The sequence below is a fragment of the Bacillus rossius genome, chromosome 5, assembly GCF_032445375.1.
Source record: "Bacillus rossius redtenbacheri isolate Brsri chromosome 5, Brsri_v3, whole genome shotgun sequence".
Lineage (NCBI taxonomy): Eukaryota > Metazoa > Arthropoda > Insecta > Phasmatodea > Bacillidae > Bacillus > Bacillus rossius.
This window is the reverse complement of record NC_086333.1, coordinates 38344870-38353644: the sequence shown is the minus strand read 5'-3', so window position 1 is coordinate 38353644 and position 8775 is coordinate 38344870.

The window sequence follows — 8775 nt, the reverse complement described above, 5'->3', positions numbered from 1 at the left end:
AGAAATAACTTTGTCAAAATCAATATTAGCAGCCAATTCTTGTTCAATCGACAATATAGCCAAGTTTGATAGTCTAGCGGAGCTCATAGTAGATCTGAGGTAATTTTTTATTAGCTTCAACTTCAACAACTTCTCTCACAACTTGCAACACTAATCGCCAAAGTCAAATATATACGAATCAAGATGACTATATTTGGAACCGAAATTCCGAGATTCAGTTTTTGAATGAACTGGAGGAGCTCCAGTGGTCCTTTACCACTTATATCTTCCTCTCATTCAGAACAGGCAACAACAACAAACTGCTGAAGACGCTTCCGCTCCATCTGAAACTCGTCCTTGTCGATGTCTTCTAATACATGGGAAAGATCACACTCGAACTTGCTGTCCAAAAGTTTCGCTGGCATCAAAAATCCAAACTTGTCCGATATTTCTTGAATTTGCTGGAATCGAGTCGTCATTTCTTGAATGATCTTGTCGAATGATGCGATAATCTCTCGACGGATTTCCTGTTCGTGAGACAAAGCTGCATCTTCAGAAGATTCATCGCCATGCATGCGTTTTTTCCTGCGAATTCTTCTCGTTTTGAGTTCGATTCCGAGTTTTTCGCAGAGAGTCTTAGCAAAGTCAATTGCTTCTTGCACGAAACGGTCTCTACTTTCCACTAAGAGGGTTTTCAAAGCGCAGAGTTTCTGAGCACACTTATCCACACTTAGTCCTCGTTGCTGCAGGTAAATCTGTGCGTCATCTACTTCAGGTAGCACTGCAGCCCAAAAGCCAAGAAAAGTTAGGAAGTTAAATGACTGCATGGCTGTCAGGAGAAGACTGGCTCCCGATCTTGTTTCGGAAGTTTGAGATGAATCTGTTAATTGTTCCAGTACCTCAAGAACTACCTCAAACTTATTTTTAAGCATCTTGACAGCTACATGTCTAGCGCTCCAGCGCGTTTCAGTGACTCGTTTTACTGCTTGACCTGTGACTACAACCAAAGCGTTCCATCGAACAGTTGATGCGGAAAAGAAGGCAAACAGCTTCTCCAGAGTTCCAAGAAACGTCACGGAATCCACTGATTCAGAAGCAGTGTGTACCCCAGCCAAGTTTAGTGAGTGGTTTGTGTATGCAACGAATATAGCTTTCGGATTCAGTGCTTTAATCCGGGCTTGAACTCCATTGTGGATCCCTGACATTGTGGCAGCATTGTCATAAGCCTGTCCTCTCAGATTCTATATGTCCAGTCCGTCTGATGTTATCTTCGCGATTATATCGTTGCTGAGATCTTCTGCATTTTTTTTTTCCCTTTTGGTTCGAAGAAGTCAATGAAAGATTCTACCACGGCAATTTTTTCTACTTCGATATGTACGTATCGCAGAACTTGGCTCATTTGGTCATTGTGGGAGATGTCTGGTGTACTGTCGAAGATTACGCAATAATATTTAGCTTCTTGAATACGACGGATGATGGTGGATCGAACTTGCTGTCCCAGTAAGTTTATAAATTCATTCTGGGTTTCTGGAGATAGATACGAAACTGAGACTCTTGCTCCCAGCTTTATCTTTGTCAGGTGTTCCATTAGAAGAGGGTCGTATTTAGCTAGGAGGTGGACTAACTCTAGAAAGTTCCCGCGATTGCCACTATCATCTCCTCGAATGTCTTTCGATGTCCTCTGAAGGCCAGATTCTGTTTGGCTAAGAACTGGATAATATTCAGCAACCTGTACAGTACATCCCTCCACTTCTTCTCCTCACTTTCGAAAACTTATTGTTGTTTCTGATCGATGGTTGCTTTACAGTTCAGGCGAACTTCCAACTCCTTCCATTTCAAGAAGCTCTGTTCATGGCCCAGGCTATTTTCATGGTCTCCTATTCTTGGATTTAGCTTCCACCATTTGTTGAATCCTTCTTCAGATGCGAAGTTAGAGCCAGAATTGCCAAACAGCTTGCAAGAAAAACAATACAAGGATTGCTTCAAAGGCGAGTACACCATCCATGTTCGGAGAACCTTTTCGCCATTAGATAATGGTTTGTAGAACCACTCTTTGGTTAGTTTTCGGGTACCGCCTTTCGTTGAAGTCCCTGAGCGAACAACATCGGCAAATTTGGAATCTATGTGCTGTACTGAGTCAGATCCGCGACGTACTAGAAGCGTTCTTACTTCGTCGGTCATAGGAGAAGGCCAGCAACCTACATCGTCGAGATTCACATCTTTGATTTCGGCAGGAGCAGAAGGCACGATTACAATTATGTCTTCTTTGGCAACATTCACTTTTTCTGCAGGCTTATGACTAGATGCTTGAGGTATTTTTGATGAGTCGACTTCGTCTTGACCCTGCTCTGTGGTGGGACCAGAACTACTTCCAACTGCGACGGCAGGAACGTCTTCTTCTTGTACCTGTAAAATAAGTTATGTATTCCCATGAATATTGGCCGGAGGACACGTTTGAATTTCAAATAAGTATTTTATCTATCACAAAACAAAAGTGGTTTTGGTGACGGCGCAGTTTGCCGGGCTTATAGGAAAATTTACAAACAAAATTGATTTTGTATGGCAGCTACCTTTTTTAGAGTTTCCCGGTAAAAACTGACTGAGTAAGCCATGTTATAGATGTTATTAAAAGATAAAATGACGAGAAATTTGAGAAAAATCGTTGGCGCCATTTTTGAGCTAAATGAAAAATTATGTTTTCTTTGTATGACAGGTACCATAAATAATCAAGTTATCCAAAAACAAAAACAAAATATTCCTAGACTACTACTAGATTTACAAAACATCCCCTTTGAAGTTTTAAATTCAAGTAGCAGGACAAAATTCAGTCGTAAACTTAAAAAGATGTACCTTAACTCAATGTAATTTATATTAATATACTCCATACTTTTTAAACAATAATCTATGTTCAAACAGCTATTAGAGCAATTTTAAGTGTATTATAAAATAAGATTTAATGAACGAGTGTGACTCCGTACTCGCAGACAAACCTAGGTGAATAGGTTTTGCGAGACTAATGTAAGATATATTGTAACTTTTGTAAACAATAAATAAATAAATAATAATAATAATAAATAACTGGAGTAATTCTAGGCCATGCATGATTCTAGATGGAGGAATCATATACCTACTTACACTGGAATCACTTCCGCTGCTGCAGGATGCCACCGAAGACGTTAACGTGGCTTTCGAACCAGAACTGGAACTAAAATATTTCAGTAATGCACCTTGAGACTTCTTCGCATCTGCTGCTTTCTTAGTTTTTTTTTTTTTTTTTTTTTGCGGAATTCCGCACCGCTTTCTTTGACTCTTTTCATTTTCAAAAACTAGTTCAAAGATTGGGTAAAGTTCTAAATGTTTAGTTTTAGAATATTCAACAGTATTTAAAAGATCGAAACACAATCAAAATGACTTTCGTTCCGTATCCGAAACTCTCGCGAAACAAACATACGAGTAAAGCGTGATTGCGTAACGGTACTTCACGATGCACTAAAACAAACAGAGATCAGTACTGTAGCATGTGTGCTACAGCTGCTACCTTTGATAATGTTTATGTTGGCAGAAATGGTTAACGTATTTTATTAATCTTTCGGATGCCCTGGTATAATACGAGTTATTTTGGATTTAAGTTTGTTACATGTTGTTTTAAAAAAGAAATTTGTAATTCTTGTTTAGTCTTATTATTTTTAAGTTTAAGATTTTAAGTTATTAAATTGGTCTGGAAAGTTCGAGGACACTACCGAATATGTTGGTAATCGATGCGCTAAACGGCGCGCGAGCAGAACATCTGATTGTGTGACGTCAGGTGAGACGGGCGAGCGGAGTCGCCTGGTAGGCCCAGGCGGGCGCGCACGTGAAATAAAACGCGGGTTGGCCATGGTGATGGTTCCACATCGAAGTAACTGTATACGAGTGTTCCTTTTTGAATATGAACGGGGTTCATTTATATAATTTAGAACGCTTTGGTACGATGAACGCGAGTGGTTGGTGAGGCGTGTGTGAATATCGCGAGGATTTTCCAAGGATGAATTATGTGCGCCGAAATAAACTCCAAGACGGTATGGCGAAGGATTCGTCATATCCGTACAATTACCTGCAGCTACGGTAACGTATAATGGCAAGGGTTTGCCATTAAAAACACTCGTGAGCAAACGAGTGTATTTGGTGACCGGACATCACGACGTCAAAAAGCAAGTAAGTGCCAGCCGTGCCACTGCCCCGTTGACCCCTTTGACTCCTGGTACGAAACTATAATTTGTGGATTTTTGGGATTTCAATTAACGGACTAATAAAACTGAAACTGGGATTTTACGTTCAGCGTGTTTCACCCAATCCCTGCCAGACCTAGAAGAAAAAAGGCGTCGACCGTTAGAAAATGACTTAACTGAGAAGGGCTTGTAAACCCATAATTTGTAATTTGCTAAATTTTTGGTATATTTATTTGCATGTTAAGGTGTGTCAATTTTTTACTAGATTTCGCCTATGTTAATTGGTATTTACAGCGGTGATACGCCCGGTGCGTATCTATATTTGTATTTGTATTTGTATTACTATGTTCTTATATATTTTTAATGCCTTTTTGGTAATTATATTTAATTTTCGGAGCTCCGAAGTATATGATCAAATTATAATTTTTTGGGGGAATTGTTAAAGTATTTTTTTAGTATTATTATATAGCTATTTTATTATAAGTAGTAATAGGGTATGTATTTTAAAATGGATGCGCCGATTTGTGATGAAAAGATTTTATGATATATATATATATATATATATATATATATATATATATATATATATATATATATATATATATATATATAAAATGTTGTCATATAAATTTTGCGTCTTTTTAACTTGCTGCCTCCTCTCACTGTTCGCAACCTTTTAGTATTTTTTAAGCTTGCAATTAGTTTGGGTTTTAATATATTTTTGGGTTTACCTGCGCTCGCGGTACGGGGCAATATAGTAGTTTTACTGTGTCCCGGTTTGCGGAAGTTGTTTGGTTTGCCCTGTGTTAAGGTCAAACTTTACAGTACAATGCGTAGTACTAAATTCAATGAGTGCGAAAGAGAGGCATCGACACGGGCCGACGCGTGAAACAAAAGATTTTATATGAGTAATTAACATAATAAGGAGTGCCGCTCAACTCGGTTCGCGCGCGGCGTGATGCGATGTTGCCGTTCGTATGTAAACAAACAAACGTTATAAAGAGCTCTGTCAGTGATTTCGCAGTTTTTCTTTTAAATAAATATTAAAAAATAGTTGGTGCGCATAATTTTAGATAAAAATGGAACACTATAGTGTGTCTGACACATGTAATGAATGAATCATAGATCAGATCTCAACCCGCTTCACCGGCGACCCGCCCCCGCGGGCTGCCGCCCGGGGCGGGCCGCCCCCTCCGCCCCACCACACGCTACGCCACTGTCTGTTTAGGTTGCATTTTTGATCAAAAGTTTAAAACTTGTGGGTGAATAGGATATTCAATAACTGTTTTTTTCCAGAAACTTCATTTATCATAGAAAAGCGAGACATACACCATGAATAGTGAAAAACACTGGTTGGAGCCTGTCTTCAAACAAGTTTGATCATGGATCAGCATCAAGAACTACTTTTGTAACATATGCTAACTGGAGTAGGTAACTTGTAACAAATCACAATCGTGCCTGGCTAAGACGACAACTGTTCCTTGCACATACAGAAAAACACTTACAAATTATCTCATCTGAAATCGCAGGTATTCTGGTTTAAAGTTCTGTCTATGATTATTAAATTATTAAAAACTGTTACTGGTTGAATTTAAATAAAAAAAGTTTGAAATAAATTTAGGGTAATCACAGCAAACACACATGGTCTGTACAACTAAGGACTAATGGCTGGTTAAGGGGCCCGCCTCGTGGCCGATTTTTTCACAGCTCGGGCTCAAGAGTTGTAGTTTTTCCTCCAAGCAGGGTGGCGAGTCGAAGAAACACTGAGCAGGGAGGAGGGCAGCTGGGGAGTGGGGGGGACACAGCTCCGGCCACCTTCCTCTTCCCTTCTTCCTTGACGCGACCTTGAACGCAACGCGGGAGGAGGGGAAAAGACAGACGCAGAGAATGAGAGAATGATAGCAGGCCGTGGTGATAAGGAACGTGTAGCTGGCGACCGCTCGCTTCCCTGTCCACAGCAATGCATATTTGTGTCCTCTATAATCCACACGCTAGGCTATCCCGTACAAGACGCACAGTATAAGCCTATATTACGCCAACAGTTTCCCAAATTATAATGCTCTATCTGCTTATTATAGAAACACAAGTCTTGCAATTTTTAAGATCGATATAACATTACCTAAAAGTACAGACCTATTAAATTACTGGTAACTGAATGATAACATTTTCTAGCTCTGCTTGAACCAATAAACATGCCCAGTTTAATACATTTTCCTGTCATTAAACTTTAGCGTAGATTTAACTTATATCGGTTTAAAAAAAACCTTGTTCTAAAGGGTAGTATGTGCAAGTAAAAAAGGTAAACATAATTTCTGATGAAAAAGAATTTTTGGAATTGGTTTTTAAATGACTTTGAAGAAAGCATATTTTTTTTTTAATTTAGTTGATAACCTAATCTGGAACATATGTTTCGTACGTTGGCGTTTCAACTTCTTACACTTCAGAATTTAATCCTCCAGTTATTGTTTGTGAAGGTTAGGACCGCATATTCTTCATTTAAATTAAGCCCATTACACAGCTGCCAAATTTATGCTATACCTTCAATTATACCCATGGGGATAAAAATGAGCAAAAGTTTATCTAGCAGAAGAGAAGAAATAATTAGTTACTCCATTCACACGATACCTAGAATACTAACAGAAAACCTAACAACGCATTTGCCGACAAATCATGCTTTTTGGGCTAGGATAGACATGTTATTGTCCATTCAACCAATTACTGAAAATATATAAAAAATCTCACGGTGTATTTAAAAATAATGTAACCTGGTGGATGAACTTGGTATTTAATCTTCCTGACTTCACTTGCAAAAAATAAAACAAATTTGTGCGGTATTAAAAAAAACCGAGCAATTGTAAAATTAATGAAGTTTGCTCAAATGTAGTTTATTTATTATATATTCATAAGATAACATAAATAAGACAGCTCATTCAACTAATTCACAATATTAAATGTGCTATTTGTATTGTACTAATTCCAAATGGTCCCGATTCACATATTTTATACGTACGTACATACTAATTGGTTACTAACTTATTCTACTACTTAAAAGAAATTGTAATTAACAATTTTCGTTAACAAGTGAGACAAATAAACACGCTCAGTTTAATGTAGTAGTTCGCATAGTAAACTGAAATCTGAAGTGAAGGAAAACCATCGCATTTTCGTTTAGACTAACAGGTGTGGGGTTTCTATGATTTGCTAAGTTTATTCAGTAATAATATATGGAGAATAATTTCCTAATAAATTTAGATAATTAATTATTTGTTAAAACTACTTGTATTAAACAATCAAACCAAATGACTAAGCTATAAATTTAATGTTATTATAACAATAGGATAAACAAATAAAATGTTTTAGTAGGTATTTGCTGTAAGCATATTTTTTGAATCAGTAATATTTTATCGAAAAAAAATTATATTCCATTACCTAAGTTGAAAAATAGCGCGCTTTATAGACGCACAACAAAGTCAATGGGAACTTTTGTAGGAGATTATGTATTATCAGTAGAGCAATGCTGTAACTATTTTAGTTTACCAAATATATTTCAGAATACTCCAATACCATAAAATTTAATTTGGGAAACTAATACGTTTCCTAATGTTTGCATAAGTTAATATATACAGGTTTATGTTCTTACACGCGGGTCAATCATCTTGGCAACATTGGCTCGTGGGTAAAGCAGAAAAAATCGAACACGTTCTAGTACGGTTTTAGCTAATATTTTCGGTATGAAAACCTTTATTCCCAGTTACAAACCCCTTGAAAGGTTGCTGAAATGCTACCCACACGGGAGCAGGCGCGCTAACAGAAAATTTTTATGGAAACTGCTAAGGGAATGGGCATCGTAGTGGTCGCAATCATAAATGTATATATATACATTTGATATGTAAATATGTGTATGCATTTACATATATACATATAAAGTGTGTGTGCATATAAAACTAGATTTCTTATTGTTAATTTTTTTTTCACATGTATTGTACAACTGTGGAGTTGGTTAAAAACCAGTGATTTTAAACAAGGGACCTTACAGTACAATAAGTTCAAATTAAATTTAAATCTACCAAATTTAGACCAAAGTATCACTCACTTAGATTTACTACACCTCTAATTTACGTCATAAACAGTAGGAAATCAGTCATGGCATATCTCATTTTTATGATTCATGCTTTGCCCAAATTTATGTTTCATAATGTATGTGGCAGTATTGTTTTGTTGTTTACTACATATTTGACACTCTACAGGTCCCATTTCTGTATGGTTCTAACTGCTACAACGACAAATATAATATGTGGTTACGCTAGATAAATTGTAATTATTTCGTATGCTTTAGCCCGAATCAAAAGGAAAGGAACTTGTGTGTCACTGTCATATTAAAACTTACTTAAGCTTTTCCTATTCAGAATTAAAGTAGTTCAATATTGCTGTATGCAAAGTTACTTGCTTACGCAATCCTCCAACATACACTGACTGAATTTCTTCATGGTACTTACAGGCATAGTTTTTTACTGTAACAATATGTAAAGCAATTTCGGTTGCGGACAATCCATTTATACAGAGAGCCAAGATGTTAAACATCAAAAAT